Source organism: Protopterus annectens, chromosome 11.part0 (assembly GCF_019279795.1).
Source record: "Protopterus annectens isolate FY-2018-M chromosome 11.part0, PAN1.0, whole genome shotgun sequence".
NCBI classification, from domain to species: Eukaryota; Metazoa; Chordata; order Ceratodontiformes; family Protopteridae; genus Protopterus; species Protopterus annectens.
Window position 1 is genome coordinate 248,546,207 of NC_056745.1, and position 23,454 is coordinate 248,569,660.

The following is a 23,454-nucleotide window of genomic DNA, read 5'->3' on the forward strand; positions in this document are numbered from 1 at the left end:
CAATCTCCAGCTCATGTAACTCCTGGAAGGTTACCCTGGGCCTGAACACTCTTCTCCTTCTCAGTCTAGGCCTATTGTCAGCAGCAGCATCAGCACTGACCTCAGCCTCTAGCACATACAGATGTAGCAGAGCAGCAGCAGCCCCTAGCATTCTGTCAGTTAAAATTCCCAAGTCTGTACTCCAGTGGTGCAGAGTACGTGGGAAAAATCAGATTGAAGGGTGTATGCATACTTTATAGTGGTGTGCTGCAGATGCAGCCTGTGTGATTGACTTACTATGATGCATTCCACCTGCCAGGTATACCATTGAGGGGTTTTAATGGCCCAGTGTCAGTGGAACAGGGCTTACCAGTCATTTATACATGGTTGGCTTTCCCAGGCTATTTATTTATTTTTTTTATACTGCCTTGCCTGCTAAGCACTGTGGCAAAGTACACAAACATGTGATACTAGTGTAAATACTGCTCAGCCATCTGGAAGCACCCCCTTGCTTATCTGAGTTGAGCGGAATGCAAACAGGTGCCACTGATCTCCAATCCACTTAAATATATAGTGACACACACCCTTTTCATATCAACTAGCTGTTCTGCAGACACCAACACAGTCGTGGGGCTACTCAGGTTTTATCTGTGGACACAATGGCTCGGTAACCCCAGCTCATTTGCATACAGATCCTAGCAAATAACCTGGATACGTCACTATTCCAGGGCCTGCCTCCATAGCAACCACTGAAATCTACCATTGTGCATACTCCATGCAGGGCCCTATAATGCATTATTCTCATGTCTTATTTTTTGTTTTTACACTTTTTAATTTTTTTTTTTGTTGCATTGCAAACGTAATATGGGTATTAAAAAAATATTATTTTGCATTAGTTTTTGGACTCACAGAGCATAGTTTTGCTCATATCTGTGCGTACTATGACATTTATGCACATCTAATTTTTTACATTTTTGTACACGTACATTTTCCGTGTATACTTCTAACACCAACATGGGTTCTGCACACATACCTATCTGCTTCCTGGATTGCAAATCAACTTAATTTGCATGCATTTCCCCTGCTTATGAGGTGATTTGAATGCCACGACACTTCCGTTTCAGCACACTCGTGCATGCACCTCTGCTCTGTTTTCTGGATCGCACGGATGCTTAATTCTGTGTTAGCTCTGTGCCATTCTGCGCCATTCTGCCTACATGGATAATCACTCTGTGTAAGCTTTATTGAATTCCCCCCATACTTTTATAAGGGTAATGACTACTCATAGGAATCAAAAGCATGTTTTTTTTTTCTTCTGTCTTCAAATATTTAGAGATCCTTAACTTAAGGTTCCTTTATAGATCTCAGGAAAAACTCATTTCATCATTATGGCACTCTATTAATGGTTTACAGATGGTAAGAAAGTATCTTCAGTTTTGATAAAGTAAATTGATAACACTGCTGGTAGAGTAGAAAATGATTTCTAGGTCTATAGCATGTTAGTACCGGTATGGATTTGGCTGCTTAGGTATTCCTGATGTTAAATGAATGATAAAGATGCATGTGCATATGTTTTTGTTTTTAGAATTGTATTTATTTCACTTCAGTTTTATTATCTTTATAATTAGTATTATCTTTATAACAGTAGATTTACCCTGCTTTTACTGAACCATGGCTTTGCATTTTATCCTTTATACAAGACTTAATGTTAATACTGATAGTGGCTTATAAATAAAATACTAACGCAATGGAAGTGAGATTGTGGCGCTAACAATGCTGAAAGAAATATGGGATGCTATATGATGTAAGATGTACACATATACTTCACAGCAATTGTTTTCTTTTTATCAGGTAGTTTGATATCTTGTTTGAAACTTGTAGCAAAAGCTTTTGGTCTGTCTCTCACTGCATCACCTAGAAATGTAATACATCATTCATGTAAGAAGTGTTATGTTTTGAATATGCTAACATAATTTCTAAAACAGTCCAACTATTTTCATATACTTTATACAGTTCAGGACTGAAAACTGAATTGATAAATATAAATTATTATTATGTTTTTGTTAAATAAAAATGTCAAGTTCTCATTTTACTACATTTGTTTGGGATTATACATATGCAGCAGGAGCACTGACATTCAGCTATTTGAATTAATGTAGTCAGTTGGAAGATCAAGACATGTTCTTAATGCATGGATGCACAACCCTTATGGTGGTACTTTTGCTGAGGGCACATAACTTCATTGTTGGTATATTTTAAAAAAGGGGTGTGGTGTAGGAGGCTTGATTGCCAAAAGAGAAAAGTTATTTTGTGTTATTTATTTATTTAGTTGTATCTGCTGAGTTTCTGTTTGTTGACGCCATTAATCAGATGAGGACCAGCTATAATTACATGAATGGGGAAGCTACATATAGTAATATGCACATTTATTCAAAATATTACAAAAAGAGTACAATTATATTCAAAATATTACAGAAAGAGTACAATTACATTCAAAATATAACAAAAAGAGTACAATTACTGTCATTATTCTTTTCAAGTTAATAGAAAATCATTATTTGTTTTTAAGTCATATTCATTTAAACAGCACAGATGAGTTTAATTTGGATAACTGAATGTGACGTTCTTAAATATTTGTAAGCTGATTAGAATTATTCAGTTTAGCCTGCAGTTTTATAGTACTGATGAACATTAATAATCATCCAGGAAAATTACTTAAATAATGAAAATAGTTTAGCTATTTCTACTGTTAGACTGCTACATTTATTAGCAACGCATATTTAGTACTAATGTCAATAAATATACATCAGTGCATTTCTATATTGAAATGAAAAAAAGCTACAGTACATGAAAACACATTTTTGTATGCTCATGGAGGATTCCAGGTGATCAATTAATTTGAACTAGCTCAGTCACACATACATTGTGTGGAATGCTGCACTATTAGCAGCCTACGCACATCCTTGCATTCCAGACCATTTTGTGAAAATCAGCTTAAAAAGCATACAATAAACAAATGTAAGGCTTTTTTGAACAAGAAAAGGTATTAAAACTGTACAACTAGCAACATTATCAGTAAGAGTATTCTTTATAGTGATAATACTCAGCTTATTCATAGTATTTCAATAAATGATATAACAAATACAAACCCAGAATTATGTTTTTTTCAGAACATTTACAAACCAATTGTTTTATCTTTAAAACTTTACAACTCATTTATATATTGTTAGAATATGTTTGTTAACCAGAGGTAAACATGACAGCAAGAAAGTCATCTTGTGGTGTATGTTTATTGAGATATTTATAGAAATATGAAATCATATGCTTAATTGCATAATCAGCACTATGAATAACAGATAATATCTCTAAATATTTGCAACTTACAGTACGGATATCAGTGATCATTTTGTTTAACAGCATCTAAGGTGTCAGACAATGCCATATAGTAGATTGTAAGTCATTTGTTTTTTTTTTAAAGTATTAAGCACATATGGAAACATTAATTACTTTCATGATTACTAACAAACAACTAGCATTATTTCTAGTATAGTGTGATATAAATGGACAATTGCAGTGAATTGTTATATCTCCTACCATGGCATTTCACACAGTATCACACAATAGTATGAAGGTCTCTCAGTTAAGAAAATATGCCCATAAATATGAAAATATGAACAATAACTGGAAAACAGTGATTAATTAATTGCAAGATGAATAATATTTGAGCAACTTTGTTAATTACTTCTTACTCTTTCTAATTCTTCATTTTTTTAGCTGGTAGGTCCCTTAGATAAAGATGCCAGATGCAAAAAAGGATGCCATAAGCCATTATGGGTGTTAACCAGAAATATACAAAAAGGCACTTTAAGCTTGAATGTGCTAGAGCACAAAAGATAAATAGTTCTTTATCATTGTTATGTGGTGTGTTTAGCTAGAATAAATACTATACACCAAGTACATCATGTTTTTTCAGACCTTGAATACAGGTAAATGACAATACAAGTTTTTTGTGTTGTGTTTATGTATGTGTGTTATATTGAAATATGTATTTTAACAGATAATCTTTTTCTGAAGGTAAAGCTTAAAGAAAAAACTATTTTAAACATGTTATGTGAGTTCTGTCAAGGTAATTGAAGTTGGCTTTTAATAGAATTCCACATTATATTCAACTAAAACTTTAGTTTGAGGGCACATACAGTTAAGGCCTTCAGATATACTATTTACAATATATAAATTAAGTTATATTAAAAAATCATTAACTTTGACTGCTAAAATCACAAATGTATTTTATGTATTTTAAGACTTTCAGGAATCTGCATACAAAACAAGTGAATTGCTGTTCAGGCTGGATAACATAAGGCTTATATTTGTATGGTATATTACTTGTATTTTGGTCACCATCCTACATGGGCATTCCATAAGTTATTTAAGACCTGGAAGCTGACATCATTACTAAGATGCACAATGCACTTAAAAAAGCATCTGAATTTGCCTGCAAAATATATCATGTTTAACAGCATTGCATCAGTCATAGGCTCCATGTCTAACTTTAAAATCCAGGATATTCACTGAAAGCAGTTTAAAGAAAAAGTATGAAAAACAAAGTCATCTACAAGACTAGAGCTACATTATTCAATTTCATAAGCAGCACATATGTTTGTTTGTTTGCGTCTTTCGGCTTTTTCCCAGTTAGGGGTCGCCACAGCGGAACTCCGGTCTGCTAATGCTTGGCAGTAGAGTTTTACGTGCTGGCTTGCCAGGCCTAACGCACAACCTTCAACGAAGGAACGCCCGTTCACGCATGTTGCCACACAGAAGACGCTTTAACTGAGGATCGAACGGGCAACGTCTAAATGTGAGGCGACAGCACATATATTTTAATAAAAATCACTCCAGCAAAAATGCTTGGTACAATCACTAACATGTTGTTCTGTCTTTCGGCTTTTCCCAGTTACGGGTCGCCACAGCGGAACTCCGGTCCGGTAATGATTGGCAGTAGATTTTTATGTGCCGAGTTGCCGGCCCTGATGCAGAACCTTCAACGAAGATACACCCATTCACTCATGTCTTCACACAGAAGATGCTCTAGCTGAGAAACGCTACCGCAGCACCACCACCGCAGTGGTACAATCACTAACATAAATTACAGTTTTCTATACAGTAATCAAATTGACTAGTAAGTTAATTACACTAATCTGAAATTTAACAAACCATTGGTTGTAATTAGAGGAAAGAATAAGACCTGGAGAGTGTGTAACTCTAAAGAGAATGCAAACATGCAAAATGTTATTAGCTAGTTGAGTAGAACTATTTTTTTAGTAAGGTTTTGATCAGTGCTACTCTACTGAAATCTTGGTCATATTCTTTTACAGTCAAATCAGTCAGACTTGTTATACTGGTCTTTAAAATTCATTTTGAGTTTAAGTCTTTTATGTCTAATTTTCTAAAAGGAAACCAAACACTACTGTGCATCTTCTAAAAAAATGACCAGTGTTTTTGTCCATAAGGACTTTCAAGCCACAGATGCCATACAAGCAGTGTAGGATACTTAATTATTTAATTGAATGATCCGTGTTTATATACTCTTCAAGTCTTACTCATTAGACTTTTGATATACTAAGTATTGATGTTGACTGAGTGCCACAGCCTGATCTCCTGTTTCGACTCAGCCCTCTCAATACCCAACTGTATAAACTGTGTAGCACTTCCATAATCCTAAATCAAACCTCAACATTCCTACCGAGTTCCTATCCAGCTCCCTTACCTGTCAACCACTCTCCCTCCTAACCCTAAAGTCCCTGATTATTCCCTAAACCTAAAACTCCAATCCCCTTCCAAAACCTAAATACCCCAATTGCTTGCTAACGCTAAGTTCCCTCATGATCCCTGAACATAAAGATTCCCTCCAACTCCCTAAACCTAAAACTCAGTTCCTACTCCCTAACCTTAAAATCCTCCCTTCTGCTCCCTTCCCACAGCTGCCATACTTACCTCATTCAAAACTGGATAATATGTTTTTGTAAGCCGCTATTTCTGCTTGCCATCATATTTGAGTTCAGGTGAGAGTGGCAGCTTACCTGAGCTACAAAATGCTTAAGTCCCTGGCTTCAAGAGAATGTTTTTCAAGCTCTAGGGACTTGAGTCCTCATAGAAGAATGTATAGCAAAATATAATAGTTCACCGATGGGCATATATGCTCATTGAAGTCATTTCATGTTGGGCATAAGGCAAAACAAAGGGTAGGATTTAAATAAAAACCTAAAATGTCACAAGGATAATAGATTTCTTCAGCATGATTCTCAGTTTAACCAGCAGTGTAGTTTTGACCATTTAGTGGGGAATAAACAGGTTATTATGGTGAAGAGAAGCTTTATAATCTGGATGTGGTGAGATAGAGAAAGTGTCATATTTACTGGCTAAAACAATGGAATTTTATTATAAATGTATCAATGAATGAATAACAGTTTTCTTGACCCTTCCTTACCTATGAACCTATGAATTTGGAGAACATAAAATTTACCCCAAGACTGCCCCCTGTACTACTACTAATGGACAGAGGCAGCCCCTAAATGCTTTACCTGATATCTATTTTATGATCCCAGTTATTCTCATTAGGGGTAATATCATTGACAATGGGATAGATAAGGCCAATCTTTAACCAAATTTTAGCATTATGTCTTGTTCAAATAGAATCTGCATTTAATAAAAAGTTATACCAGTTACTGTTAACAACAATAAAAAACGTTTCCTGTGGGACATCCAGTTATGGCAGGGTACAGTTAACAAGCTGGGTGGTATTCTTTGTTTCTCAGGCAATAGTTCTGTTATGTATAGTGAATTGTTTAGCCATACATGAGCTATTCAGGTGTCAAAAGATTTGTAGTGTGTGATGCTGTTTATTTTTGAAGAAGGTGGCAAACTCCTAATGGACAAAACTAAAAAAAAAGATAGCCAGGTACACGTGTGCAGGTTATGGCAATAACTTTAGAGGTCCAGAACTCCACACAACTAGCATCAGAGATGGTGGCTGCAGCAACAGATGAGCAGATGTGGGAAGAACTTCCTAAAACTGGGAATAACTTGGATGACTGTGTAGAATATTCCAGCAAGAGAATGAAAGAAAGCAAGAGAATGCTTCCTGTTGATTCAAACACAGTACAGAAGTTAAAACAAGATTCAAGACAAATAAAGACCTGCGTGACCAATGACCAAGTGAAGATGGAAATGCTGGAGGCTAGAAGGACAGAGTTTAAGGATTGTGCCAACAGGAAGAATACCCCATTGGTGGGTCTGCCAGTTAACGTTACAAGGAAAAGAAATGGTCTACAGGATCAGGACTTAATAACAGAAAAAAATCACAATGTTTTCTTTCCCAGGTTACTTGCAGCCCTGAAAAAAAAAATAAAGAAGGCAATTTATTGTTGAATGTGCTATCTATTTGTAGAAGGAGAAGACATTATCCTGTTTGTGGCAAATTGGGGAAAATTGTTCCATAACCATTTTCACATTTTTGAAAACTTGACTTCATTGAAGAGACCAGATGAAATATGTTTAGATGTACTATTGTGTTATAACAATGCAGGGAGCAGAATTTGTGGTTTTAGATGGTATATCCAGACTTTTTCCAGAGTTTTTTTTTCCCACTAGGGGTAAGCAATTTATGGAACCGACTGAAATTCTACATGGTATTAAAAGAATTGGCAGAAAAAGACTGAAGCTATTTTGACATTTAGCTCATGACTGAATTTATAAAGGTGGAGTCCTTATGTTAGTGAGGGGGTATGAGTGGGGAGCTAGTGTTTTGTTTCTAACTGTATTGATTGTAAGGGAGAGATGTTGTTTTGTTTATGACTGTAATGCTTGCAATTGGTTGCAAAAATGTTTCAAGACTTCTGTAGCACATAATTAAAACTTTAAAACAATTAGCATTATGGAGACTTACAATGAGGTATCATAAGATAACAAACAGCTGAATTATTTATTAAAGTGTACTTTACTCGGCCTCTTTTCTCTAGTAGTGAAGGGTCATGAAAATGGATCTGAACATGCCTGTGTAGTCTCTGGTGCCTGGATCCCTGGCACTATGGTGAGGTAAGATTGCATTCACAATAGTATAGAGGCAGAAGAGCTTGTAAAATTATTTCCCATAATTTATTATTGTGAAATATTAATAGCATGATTAGTCATTTTAAAATGGTACACACTTCATATCTCGACCTGGCCAAAACCTTTTGATAGAATTCTCCACTCAGGCATAGTAGAAAAGCGAAATACACTGTGTGTAAACCATTATGTCAACTGCTGGATTGCCAACTGGCTCATAAACAGGATGCAGGAAATTAAAATAGGGGAAGTTGTCTTCACCAAGAGAACAGTTACCAATGAAGTCTGCCAGGATTCTGTGCTGGGACCTCTCCTGTTTGCCAACTGCTTTTTTAAAGTAAAAGCCATTACCAAGGAGCTCTGGCTGAAGTTTGCAGATGACTGCAAGCTAGGAGCAGTCATTGAATCCCCAATGAAGCCATTATCATAGGGAGGCACTATATTGACAATATGCCCTTAAGAGTTGACCCAGTTTTTGGGATTTAGGTATGTATGTAGACAGTAACCTAAGTTTTGACCAACGTGTCCATCTTTGTAAGAAAAGTCTTCTTTATTGCACAACTTTCAAACAAAAGGATTGGGTCTAGATCTAGGGATGTCATTGTCCTCCATTACCCACCTCATTAGGTCAGACATTGAATATAATGCACCTTTTGGCATGTATATGTCCAGACACATGCAACAACTGGAACATCCTAAGAAATACCTTGTTAAAAGGATACAAGCCCTATACAACATGTCCTAGAGGGACTGATCCAAGGTCCTGCCACTCTGTATTATCCTACAGACTGCTAAAAGGTGACCTGTGTCATTGGATCATAGGATCATAGGAAGTTACTAGGCTGATGGCCCTAGGCCTCTTACAATCCTAGTCAAGTTCTACTCTTATTTCTATAATCTGCACCTATTGCCCCTGTCCAAGAGGGACACAGATGGAACTCCTAGGGGTACTCCATCCAATCATCCAGATTGCTTTGGAAAAGGGCCAATGAGGTGCTCTATTTGACATGAAGTGGGAGTCTGTTCCAAAGGTGTGGTTACAGCTGGATGACAAATCTGTTCCTCCAGCAGGTTCTATTAATGTCACATACAAGGTTAAGGTCTTTACAGCAAGTAACTCATGTACTATTTGACTTGTGGATATGCAGCATTTCCAATAAAGCAGGGTCAGAGATTGCCTTATATACAAGTCAGATATCACCTCTGAGTAGTCTGTATGAAACAGAATAAAGTGACAGTGATTTTAGATGATCCACATTGGACAGTTGCTGAAGACCTTGAATTTTCCTTGTGAGGAACCTTTGTGGTCTCTCCAATTGCTTCAGGTGCTTGGAAAGGTACATACCAAAAGGGGCTTTGTACTCAGTTATTGGCCTGATGAGGGAAGAGTACAGGGAAGTTATAAATTATTTTTTTCTTGAGGCAATGCCCTTACTTATGAGAAGAGCAATATAGAATGCCGTTCTTATCACTGTGGTGACATGGTGATCGAAGGTAAGGTTGCTGTCAACCTGTGTGCCTAGGTCTCTCACCACTGAGTGCGTACTTAGGGTTTTGCTATTGATGTGATGGTTAACAGGAATATTGCTTTTACTGAAAGGGATAATACATTTTTTGCATTGAGTTTAAGGCCATGACTTTGGAACCAATCATTTGTTTGTGTAAGACCCTCTTGTAGAATGTTGACATCATTTGGAGATTCTATGACCACTCACAGTTTGCAGTCATCAGCAAACATTGTCAGCCGCATACCTTTAGTTTTTGCTTGTATGTTGAACAAATAGATTCCAAACAGTGGAGGTCCCAGGATTGATCTCTGTGGAACACTACTGGTTTCAGGTCTGCTGTTGCAGGTGGATTCCCCTATTTTGACTCTATGTGTTCTATCAGTGAGCCAGTTAGTGAGCCATCTATCAGCATAGGGGTTTATACCTAGTTTTAATTTCTCCAAATCTTTTGGGTTTCTAATACCAGAACAGAAATGAACCCCATTCTTAAGTCAAAGTATGATTAAAGTTCATGAAATTAGTATTATTTCACTCTTTGATGTCAGCCAGAAGTGCTCTTCGCAGCACCAGCAATGTGCCCAGTAATGACTCCTTCTGTAATTCGTATGGAGTTAGATGTATTAGTAGCATATTTAAATAGGATTGTAGACTCTTTTTTTATTAGACCTGTTGCTGTTACTATTATTGGAACTATCTGGGTATCTTTCTTCAACATTGCTCTCATTTCTGCTTGCAAATCCTGACATTTTATGAATTTGTGTCTCTCTGTATGCAGGACAATGTAGTCACTGGGTATGGTGATTTAAATGATCAATGCTACTTCTGTCTTCTTTTTCTGGACAACTATATCTGTTTTTCTAGTATCTATCTTTTGAACTGTTGGTAATGGGTGATCCCATGTAATTTAGACTTCATGATTTTCTGTTATGCTTTGTGACTCATATTTCCAGTGTTTTTCAGCCACTTCAGTGCCATAATGTTTGCACAATCCCCAGTGCAACAATCTCGCCACATTATTATGCCTTTCAGTATGCAGGCCTTTTGCCATTAGTATGTTGCAGCCAGCAACAAGGTGTGCAACTGTTTCCAATTTTATTTTACAAACCCTACATTTGTCTGTTTCTTCCACATGTTCAATGGACTTTGTAAACCAATGTGTACATAGAGTACTATCATTGTCCGCCAATATTAACCTTTCATCTCTTGGTTTAAATTCACCTCTCTTAACCATTCCTGCATTCTTTCCTGATCAACATGAGGTTCTTCCAGAAGTTTTCTATACTTGCAACTATATTTATGCTTTTTCCACATTTCTTGCCTTCTCATCTGGTCCTTCACCTTATATTCTTTCTTTTGTTTTTTGGCACATTTAATTGCTGCCTGATTTTTATCTACTTTTGGTTTGATTTCCATTCCTGCTTGACACCAATATGATTCTGCTAGCTTAAGCAGGGAAGTCATCTTTGATGTATACTCCTCATGGTTCAAAACTTTCACTACATTTGGGTCTTGCGAGGTCAGCAGATGTGTGCAGTCCCATGACTGCAGATCTATACATATAATCGATTTCAGGGGGGGCATCCCTCCTTCAGAATGGGGAATATATAATCTTGGTATGCACTGATTTTTATAAATTATTTGGTGAGTATGAAGCATCCTTCTTGTTTTCCTATCTAATCTATCCAGCATGCTTTTGGGCCAGTCAATCACTCCAAAACTGTAAGTTAGGACAGGAAGAGCAAATTGGTTTATAGCTTGGATTTTGTTCCTAGATGTCAAGGCTGTTTTCAGGATTAATTTAGGTTTTCTGCAGTTTTATTTGCATTTGTTCATGTTTTATTGTTGATCCTTCATCAGTTCCCAAATATTTATACACTTCCTCTTGCTCAAGTTCTTTTATATTACATTCTTGTCCCAAACTCATGTTTTCTCGGTGCTGCAGTTTTCCTCCTTTAAAGCTTGGTTTTGCACATTTGTCAAGACCAAATAACATTCTTATATCATCTGAAAAAGTTTTGACAACTTGCAGTTGTGCTTTCAGTTACTCATCTGATGAGCTATACAGTTGCAAATCATCAACAAAGAGAAGATGAAAAGTCTTTTCACTTTGTTGTTTTCTAGGAGCCAATTTACAGCCATGACTTAAGCTGTTAAGTAGACAGCTTAATGGATTAAGGGCAAAGCAGAATAGCAGCCATGACAAAGAGTCACCCTGGAATATCCCCCTTTGGATTTTTATCCCTGGAATAATAACTTGTCCTTTATCATGGATTAATTGTAAAGTGGTCTGCCACTGTTTCATGATCACTGTAATGTATTTGATCAGTGCAGGATGTATCTTATACATTTTTAAGCACTCTTTTATTCATGAATGCGGGATACTATCAAATGCTTTTTTGTAGTTAATCAAGGCCATACTTAAGTTCTTCCCCTTTTTTCAGTTCCCCACTTTGACTTTATTTAACAAATGATCCTTTGTTCTGTATGACTTTCTTTTATTGCCCTTTTGTTCTGTTGCCATAATTGAGTTTTCTTTTAAATTACTATAAACTCGGTCAGCATCAGTTCCAGTGCATAGTTTATATGTTGTTGGAAGGCAAGCTATTGGTCTGTAATTTTTAGGGTTGCTTGCAGGTTCATGCTTAAATAGGAGCATTGTTTTTCCTGTTATTAGCCAGCGTGGTGTCTTTTCAGGGTGCACATATAAATAATTCTTACTCATGGCTAAATCTTCTTGCTAAGATGTTAATACTTTTAATCAGAGGTTAGCTACTGCACCTGGGCTTGGGGTTTTCCAATTCGGGGCTTTTTTTAACTTTGTTTCAATCTTTCTGGTTTTTACTTCATACAATTTCATATCCTGTACCTTTAAATTTCTTATTTTTTCTTTTATTTCTTCTGTCCAATTAACATCTTTGTTATGTTCCATAGGATCTTCATATATATTTCTCCAAAATGTATCTATTTCTTCTTTTTTTGGTGGTCTTTCAATTCCTTTTACCTTATTTCCCAATTTGCTATAAACCTTTTTTTGGGTTATCAGTAAATTGCTTATTTTGTATTTTTCCTTTATATTTGTCTACGTATCTTCTACATTTTGCCGCCTGTGCTGAGATTTTTAGTTTATTATTTGCGTTAGTGAATGATAGATCCTGATCTGTTCTAATATTGTGCATTGCTTTTATCACATCTATCTTTCTGAGTATTTTTGTTGATCTGTTCCCTCTTCTATACCCATCTAATAGTGACACTTCTTGGCTTAGTCGCTTTATGGTTTTCTCTGTTCGATACTTCAATGATGGTATTCGATTTCTCCCCTTTCTTTCCTTCACTACCTTGTGTTCTTCTGGTAGAACTTTATCAGTTATTAATTTAGCTGCACAGTAATACATCCTGTTTATTTCTGTTATATTGCATACATTTCTATGGACAGTCCCAATTACTGTGTTCATTTGCTTTATCAAACTTCTGACTTTTTGGGTTTTATTGATCTTCTACAGTCTATTTCTTTCAAGCAACTCTTCTCTTAGCTCGGTTCCTTCTAAACTGAGGGTGCATTTTTTTGTTTTCCATTTCCTGCGGGCATTCTACAGAAAGTTCTGTTACATCTTCCTGTGGCACATTCTCTTCAATTTCATCCTGTGCCATCTGTTGCTCTGTCATATTGAGAACTCACAGGTCTATCAGTCCTCAACATTAACTGCATCAGAGTTTCCACAGTTTCCTGTTCCTTCCCTTGCTGTCCAGCTTCAGTGGATGTTTATACTGGTTTTCTGTGGAAGGCTCCAAAATATCTTCATATGGCACCTGACCAATTGCTTCCCATTCCACTGGTTTCCCCTTAATTTAGAGTTCCATTGCTCTGTCCTCTTATGGTGCTTTCTGAATTAGATTTTCTACAGAGTTCTTCCCTTTGGAGGTACTTCATGACTTCAGTTCCTATTTCTTTAACTTAGGTTCATAGCTTCATAGGTAGGTACTAGGCTATCTGCCCGGAGGCATTTATAAGCATTGCCGGAATGTGTTGGCTTTCGCTGCCCCCTTAGATTAGTTCCCTGTGCCTCTTTCCAGTGGAGCCATTGAAGTGATCCCTGGGGTAAACTTTCTGTTTCTCATCCACTCATCAAAGTTTCTCTTGAAGAGGGTTAGCGAGGAGCTCTGCCTAATGTAGATTGGAATCTTGTTCCAGAGCATGGGAAGTCTCTGGGACAGGAATCTATTCCTCCTGCATGTCCTATTTATTGTTGTGGTGAGGTTTAGATCCCTGGAGCCTGTGGCTCGAGGAGATATGGTTTTCTTTAGGTGGAGCATGTCCATCAATTCTGGGTTGGACATGGCCTTGTATGTCAGGCAGAGATCACTTCTGAGTAGGTGGTATGCAACCGAGTACAGCTGGAGTTTCTTTAGTCGAGCTGCATAGGGCATCTGTTTGAGGCCAGTGATCCTCTTGGTGACGAACTTCTGTGGTCTTCCAGTTGTTGCAGGTGTCTTGTAAGGTACATCCCAAATGGGGCATTGTACACTATGATGGGTCTGATGAATGATGCATAGAGGGGCCCAATGACCTCTTTCAATCTGGATGCAAACCCTTTTGTGATTAGGTGGGCCACATAGAAGGATTTTCTAGCCACTTTGGCAATGTGAATATCAAAGGAGAGGTTACTATCTACTTGGGTCCCCAGATCCCTTATTATGTCTTACGTATTTAGGGGGCTACCACCTATGTGGTAATTTGTGGGTACTTTGTTTTTTCCAAAGGGGATGACTATGCACTTTTTGGTATTTAGCTTGAGGCCATGGTTTTGACACCAGGTATCTGTCTCAGTGTGACCCTTTTGGATGATGTCTGTGTCAGCCGGAGAGTGTGCGAACTTGGTCATCCATAGTCCTCCTGTGCTTGCCTGTACCTCTGAGAAGTATATGTCAAACAGGAGGGGTCCCAAGACTGAGCCCTGGGGAATGCCACTTGTAACCGGTTTAGAATCAGACCTAGCTCCTGCAACTCTTACCATGTGGGTTCTGTCCGTGAGCCAATTGGCATCCCATTTCATGACATAGGGGTTTATGTTCAGGCTGCTGAGCTTGTCTATAATACCTGAGTGGGGAATAGTGTCAAAGGCCTTTGTCAGGTATAGGTAGGCTGTGTGGCCCACCTTTCCCTCGTCGATAGCCTTGGTAACTGTCTCAAAGAAGTTCACCAGGTTTAGGAGGCATGATCTGCCCTTAACAAAGTCGAACTGGGTAGGGACCAGTGTTTGGAGGTTTCCAATGTCTCTGTTAATGAGATCCATGATGATGCACTCCATAGCTTTGCAGATGAAGCTAGTCAGGCTTATAGGGCGATAGTTCCTGGGGTCTGTTGTGGCTCCACCTTTGTGGAGTGGAATAACCGTTGCTGCGTGCCACTCTGTGGGTACATAGCCTGTGGAGAGGCAGAGTTTAAACAGTGTGTTTAGATGAGGGGTTAGTTCATCTTTGAGCTTCTGTAGGATGCAGCCTGGGACACCGTCCGGTCCCATTTATGCTGTCTTTTTGGCTTTGTAGATGGCTGTTTTAACCTGAGTGTTTGTGATTTCAGGGGCACTACATTCTTCTGGTACAGATGTGGGCCCTTTTGGGGGTGAGAGGAGGTTGAAGTTTGCACTGAACCTGTCTGCCAGGATGTTGGCTATATTGGTCGGTTCAGTGTATTTTGTGCCATTCTGCACTAACTCTGAGCAGATCTGAGAATTGCCACTTAGATTCTTGACATAGCTAAAGAATGCCTTGTGGTTATCTTTCCAGTCCATGGCAATTTTTCTTTTGAAGTTAGCCTTGGATGATTTTATGAGGGAACGTAGTTTCTTGCTGATACTGATCAGGGATGTCTTCCCTTCTTGGGATTTTACTCTTTTCTGTACTAGTTTCTTCCTTCTATTGTATAGCTTCTTTATGGCAGGGGTCCACCAGACTGGTTTCCTTTTCTTGGAGGAGTGAGTCTTGGTTTTGTTTGGGATAGCACGATCCATGCATTCTTGCAGGTGCCCATAGAGTGCATTAGTAAAGGATTTTTCAGCTTGGACAGCGTTATCCTTTAGCATGGGGGCTTTGAAACTTCCCACCTCAGTCTTAAGTAACGTGAAGTTTGCTTTTGAAAAGTTTTTCACGGTGGTTTCTTTGACCGGGGGTGGTGGTGGAATGTGGATATCCAGAGTGATTAGTTTATGGTCAGATCTAACCAGTGAGGGGTTGACCTCCAGTGTGGAACACCAGTCGCCCATGTTGGTGATGACCAGGTCCAATATGTTGTCACCTCTGCTGGGGGTGTTGACCAGTTGATCCAGGGCATTTGAGTTTATAAATTCTAAGAAATGTTGGGCAAGGGAGTTCATACTTGAGTAGTGCTCCCAGTTAATGTTTGGGTAATTGAAATCACCCACTATCAGGGTGTTTGGTAGGACCTTTATGTTTCAAAGTGTTTCCAGGAATGCAGAATGGAGGTCCTGGGACATGGTGGGTGATCTGTAGCAAGCTATAATTTGAATAGCAGTTTTGCCCATTGTTAGTTGCACGTGGATGATCTCTGAAGCATCATGCTGTGCCACTAATCTGGAGGTGTGGGTATCCTTGATGAATATGGATACTCCCCCGCCTTTTGTATTTCAGTCCGGGTTTTGTGGCTGAAATGTATGGTATGAGTTGTGGCCTGGTAGTGCTGAGGTGCTCTCTGGAGCCTTAATCCAGGTTTCTGTTACTGCACATATATTGATTTTCCCCATACTGAGGAGTGCCTCGAGTGCATGCATTTTGAGGTTTAGACTTCTGGCATTGAGCAGCATTACCCTCAGTTTTTTGTTACTTGTACTATTTATGGCAGTGGGTTTGTCTTCTCCATTACTAATCTCCTTTTCCACTTTTCCTCTTTGTGTTCTTATTTTTTGTATTGTAAAGTTTTCCATGTCTGGATTCCTTTGCCTGTATTTCCCTTCAAATATCTTTGGTGCTGCTCTTTTTGTATTGATTAGTTTTGCTTTCTCCTTTGCATAGATATTACACCATATTAAATCCCTTTTTCTTTCCCATGTCCATGCTTCTTCTTCAGATGTCTCCTGATCTTCCTGTTTCTCCTTACTTTGGGGACTCGTTCCATCATCCTGTGATATAACCTGTGTTAGACCTTCTACATCAAATCCTTCACTTTGCAGGCATTCCATAACTTCAACTTCTATTTTTTAACTTCTACTTTACTAATCGTCTTTTCTACATTCCTTCTTTGTGATATTATTTTATTTGTTGTGAAATTTTCCATATCTGGATGCTTTTCCCTGTATTCCTGTTTATATATCTTTCGGGCTGCCTTCTTTATGTTGATTAATTTGGCTTTCGCATAAATATTGCACCATAGATTAGTACTAAACTAACCGCCCTTGTGAACCATTTTAAGCCTAGCCAATCATCCCTTGTGAGACTCAAACCCTATACCTTGTTTTTGTAAGGCAAACAACTTAACCAGTAGGCCACCCTTCCATATCAAATCTCTCTCTTTCCCATGTCCATATTTCTTTTTTATGCTTTTCAAAAATCTCTAGGTTTTGTTGTTTACATTTTTGTACTCCTTCAGATGCTTCTTTTTCCAAACAGATCAAAGTTTCTTAATCAATATACTGTTTTTCAAAAATCTGTTGTATTAATGACACCAGATTTTTATTTGAAGCTTTTGACAGATTTTCTTGCAAAAGTATTTTTCTTTCCTTTAACTTATCTCTTGATCTTTTTGTATATCTTGTTTCTGGAAATTCTGGGCTTTTTGCATAATAGTAACAATACATAATTTCTTTCTTATCCTCGATAATCCGCTCTATTGTCTTTATGGATATTCTTTGGCCTATCAATTTTTGTGATTTATACCTAACTGGGTGAGTTTGTCAATGATGCCTGAGTGGGCGATAGTGTCAAAAGCCTTGGCTAAGTCTAGGTAGGCTGTATGCACAGATTTCCTCTTGTCCAGGGCCTTGGTGACTGTCTGGAAGAAGTCCACTAGGATTAACAGGCATGATCTCCCTTTAACAAAGCCAAACTGAAATACGGTCAAGTGCTTGGAGATTACATGTATCTTTGTTGATAAGGTCCATGATGATTTGCTCCATGGCCTTGCAGATAAGGCTAGTCAGGCTAATAGGTCTATAGTTCCCGGAGTCAGTGAAAGCGCCACCTTTATGCAAGGGAATAACTGTGGCCGTTTTCCATTCTGTTGGGATGAATCTGGTGTTTAGATTATGATTGAAAAGAATACCCAGTGGTGTTGCTAATTCTTGTTGGAACCCACGTAGGACGCAGCCTGGAATGTTGTCAGGTCCCATCGATACTATGTTTTTGGACTTAGAGAAGGCATTTATGACCTGCTTTTTAGACGTACAAGGTAGGGGACAGGTGGTAGGGATGTCATGGGGTACATGTGGCAGGGACATGGGAGTGAAGTTTTCACAGAACCTGTAGGTTAGCGGATTAGCTGTGTCCACAGGCTCAGTATACGTGGTATCATTAACTACCAGTTCTGCATAAATCTAGGCTGTTCCTTTTAGATTATGGATGTAACTAAACACCACCTGATGGCTGTCCTTAGTTGAGGAAGCTAATTAGGAATCATAGTTTTCTTTGGAGGACTTCACAAGAAGTGTTATTTGCTTAGACAACAATTTTGTCCTCTTGTTGTAAACACAGTTAATGGCAGTTGTCCATGAGGCAAGTTTACTCTTCCTTGAAGAGCTTTTTTTGGTCCTATCAGGTATGGCTGAGTCAATGTAGTTATACAGGTGTTTGTATAAAGCATTAGTGTAGAACTTGGCATAGGTGCCGGTTCCATCTGACGGTGGAGGCTCAGTGAAGTTATTTATACCATCCCGTAAGAGGTTATAATCGGCTTTGCAGAGGTTTTTTAGTTTAGTTGCTGCTGGGGGGGGGTGGGGTGGTTAGGTGTGATAGTTAATTTGAATGAGACTGATTTGTGGTCAGAACTCACCAGGGAAGACCTCATAGTGGGGGTGCTACAGTGGTCCCCCATATTGGTAAACACCAGATCAAGGATGTTGTCAAGCCTTGTGGGGGTGCCAATCAGCTGGTTCAGGGCACTGGAGTTAATGAAGTTGAGGAACCTTTGGGCAAGTGAGTTTCAGCATGACTAATTTACCCAGTCAATGGATGGGTAGTTAAAGTTGCCCAACTGCATGGTGTTCAGATGTATCTTGATAGACTCAAGTAGATCCAAATAGGCAAGTGGGTGTCTTGATTTATGGGGGCGGTCCTGTAGCTGGCAATGACTTGGATAGGTGTCCTACCAACAGTTAATTGCACCTGAAGTACCTCCAGGGAATTATGCTATTTAACCAATCTGGAGGTGTATTTATCTTTAATGAATATTGATACAACACTTCCTTTAGTTTTCATGCCTTCAGTTTGTGGTCTGAACGTGTGGAAGGAGGTTTAACCTGTATGACTGGGGTCCTCTCCAAGGTCTTGAACCAGGTGTCCATGACTGTACAAATGTCTGATGAGGACTGCTTCCAGTGAGTGCAGTTTCATGTTAAGACTCCTAACATTTAACAGCATAACCTTGAGGTTGTTTTTAGACTGAGTTTTTACATCAGGAATTTTGTCCTTGAGACCTTGCCTAAAAAAGGCAATATTGGGGTGGCAAGAGCTTTAGCCAGTAGCTGAAATCCCAGGGGTGGCAGATGAAGGCCATCTTTGGCAAAGCATCGAGGTCTGTCGATTATGTCATCCCAGGCTGACAGATACTGGATCCCCTTAGAATGATACCAGAAACTAAGCCAATTATTGAAGTCAATCATTTTCTGTTTGTAATGAGGCATCATCCTAGGTAAAGCTAAAGTGCTGGTTAATGCTAGGGACATACCTGCCTGAGGCACATAGTCCAAGAGCTCAGTCATGTCTCTCTTCATATAGTCGAGTGAGGTACGTCTCAAGTTGTTCACAGCAACATGGGCTACAACGGAGTCATAACACTACCTGTTGCTGAGAAACTTGAGTGCATGTGTGATATGGCAGATCCTAACACCTTTTCCTTATCCAGCCTGGTGAGAGGTACATCTGTGTTTCTCACAATAAAATCACCTATGACTAATATGTTTGGTTTTGTGTGTTGTCTTGAGGGCTTGACAGGTGAGACACTGGCGCATGAGCTATTATGTGTATTGTGTTCGGCAGAAGACATATTATGCATATCATGCTTGTGCTTGTGTTTGGGAGGTCTCTGGTGTTTAGGTAGATTTCTGGTGAGGACCTCCACATATGTAGGTATGTGTGATGTGGGTATGGGTGGAGTAGGAGGTAAGGTGTGCATGCTGAAAATGCACTCGTCATATGTACTGACTGGTGCGTGAGAGAACATGGATTCAAGGTTGTTAATATAGTTGTATCTCGCACATGTTGAGTTTGTATAGACTAGGAGAAGAGGGTTGTTGGTGAACATGAGGCAGTTGCCACACTGCCTCAGGATGCCCACATTGACCAAGCCGGCTGGAGAAACTGTGGGAAATTGTCCATCCATAGGTAAATTTATATGGTCAGAAAAACATGTCACACTTATGAGTGGCTAGTGGGTGAGAAGTGTGTTCGTATCTTTGAGGGTAGGGTTAGTGTTCCACCTGACAGTATAGCAGGGCCACGCAAAACATCTGGAGGACCACAAGCAAAGTGTTAAGGGAAAATTTAACAAGCAAAATGTTTGTGTCTATAACCACCAATGGTAATCTCCGCTATGCAGCAGTGCACGATGGTGCACTACAAGCAAACAAGCACAAATACAGGGCTTAAATAAAACAGGAAATAACCCTTTTTACTCAAACTAGCCATTAAGAACACTCTCTATGAGCTCTAGCCCAATCACCCTCAATTAGATATGACCCAGACAGCACTTTCCTTCCACAATGGTGCATTATGACCTTCGCCAACACAAATTGCTTGAATTTGATGCTCAGAAGTTACAAAACAGGCTCAGAGATAGCAGATCTGGAACTGGGCTATGCTACAGCTGAACTAATACTGTATACAGTAAAATGTGACAACAATCAGTTCAGACAATTCAAACAGACAGTAGAATGCAAATACAAATTAAAAGTGCAATATAAGAGCAAGGTACTTAGAGTTAGTTGGAGGCAATTGATGCCTGAGATCCTTCAGTATCTCAGCGAAGAGCTAATTTAAATGCTCAAGTGATACCAAAAAGTCTACATTCAGCAAGTCTGAATCTGGCTTTTGCTATAAAATGCAGCAGTACTAGAAATTCAAAGTGCCTAAAATCACAGTCAGAACAGCAAAAACAGTTTAAATAAAGCAGCAATTCACCAATAATTTTCAGCTTAGAAGGGTGTAGGCTATCCTGCCTCAAGATTTTGGACCACACATCTTCCTATTGTAAAATAACTGGTTTGAAACTCAAGTGCTTAAACCAGAACAAAGACACTTAGAACAAAAGGCACAATAAGCCTTCTCCTGGCAATTCCCAGCTCAGAAGGGCAGAGGCTATCCTCTCCTCCCACAAGAATGTAGACCACAAACCTTCTTAATGTAAAATAACTGGCCTGAAGCCCAGGTCCTTAAACCAAAACTAAGAGGCTTAGAATAATAGTTACAATTTAATCAGGTTACTAGTGAGCAGTAATAAATGCAGCATTCTATATGAGGCATACAAGACATCCTCCACCCCACTGATGGATTTACTGAACACCAGCAAGTCAAATGGCATCATAAATGTTATGTCTAGAAGTCTAAAGCTGTTCTGCAACATCATCAGAAGGTTACCCCAATACTACCCCTGTATTACTTAATGGACAGAGGCAGCTCCTAAATGCATTATCCTATGCATGGGTCCCCTCAAATTATCTTTGATATGATCCCACTTATTTTTATTAAGTATACTATATAGTTATTGACCATGGGATGGGTAAGACCAATCTTTAACCAAACAGGATAGGTTAATTTGTGCACTAAAAGGGAAATTAGCCAGGTTTAAAATGGCCCAAAATGGCAGCTATCCTAATACTTATCTATGAACCTATGAATCTGTGAAAACACCCCATATTTTATTTTATAAGGAGTCTCTTCCTTGAGATTCTTTGCCCCCAAGAGAAGCATGTCTTAAAGCAGGAAAGTATGAAATTTGGCAGGGATGGGTATGAGTTGGAGGTGACTGCAATTTTTGAAAGCTCATGGAAAATAAGAGTTGTCATTTATTATACTTGGGTTTGATCTCAAAATAAAGGAACAGCTACATGAAATAGAGGGCAGATAAACAATACTGTAGGGTTTATGGTGAGGAAGTGCTTCATGCTTGCCTCTGTCAATATTCTACCAGGGTCTACTGGAACTAACATAATCAAGCTTTATTATTGAAATAATGGAAGGGATTGCACTTTTGATGGGCAATTGGAATTTAGTGACAGAGGTTAGGGATGCTTACAGGGGGCTAGGGACGTCTTTTGCACATCATGTGAAAATACAGTGATTGTGGTTCTGATTCAGAACGCTTGCAATACTGTATGATATTGGCTTACATATTATTCTTCGCCTTTCAAAGGTATTGCAGGCTAAATCATATTTTAGAGTATATGGAACATACTCATATTGTGCAACAGCTCAAGATACACCCTATCTTATTTTCAGACCACGCTGTAATGGCCCTGACCATAAAGACTGAGGATAGAATGCCTCTGAGGTAGCATTTAATCAGTGCCAAATATTTTCACATCTGGGCTGATCAGCAGGTAGATCAGTGAATTTAAGGTTCCCTGCTGGATGCTTCTGTTTTACTGAACTGGTAGGAGAAGTTGAAAAGTTTATTCATATTTATCCTACTGATAGAATAGATGGCTGCTAGATTTGCAGGAGTTCTATTCTAGATAAGCTGATATGGTAATAGAAAATATGCAGTTAGGGAAGCAGGAGCCGCTTAAGCTGAATGAGACAGAGTTGGACAATAAGAGTAGGTACTTAAAATACATGATGTCTCCACTCTAGCTTGGCTAGGTTTTTCTTATAGTTTTTACTAACTGATTTGTCTGTGTGGCCTATTACTCTTTGGGTTGGTCTCCATTAAAGGTAAAAGAAGCTTGACACTTCATTTAAGGCAAAAGAAGATGATACACTCACTTGGTAGAGGTGGTCCAGGCATCACATAGTAATGAAATTGAATGGGATCCAGCTCAGGCATTGGCAAGATTTATGGAACTTGATAAGGAATCATGCACTGTGGTGGAGGATAAACACGATCAATTGGAGAGGAGGGAGGAGTTTTTTGTCTATTTAGCTCTGTTGAGATTGAAAGAACATGAAGTGAAAAGCTTGATGGCTCTGGTCACAGAAACTGAGCTGCAATGTTAATCTCTGTATTGCCAGGTAGAAAGATGATGGGTCTGGATGGCTCACCATTGTAGTAATGTCAAATCAGGAGATAACAGGAACTAGAGCTGTTACACTGGGTGATGAATGTGGTAACAGAGAGAGGGCATATGCCTCACTCATGGCAAAAGGTATGTATAACTTAAACTCATGGGCATGACATAGTCTCTTTTGGTATTGAACCAACACTGCAACCTTGGTAAATGGGTTTTCCTTGAGTATATTTAAGAAGGCACATTTTGATCAATGTGGCTTAGTTAAATTCATTCAATATTTTGACAACACGTTGAAACCACTGTTAATTTGGAATGAGGACATCAGAAAGGCATTTGATAAGGTTAGTTTGAGTTATTATTTAAATTTTTTGAAATTCCTTCGAGTGTATCCATGTTTCTCTCTCTTTCTATATATATGGGTCCTAGTCCCATTGTCGAAAACACGGTTCATCGAATCGTGTTTACGCTGACCC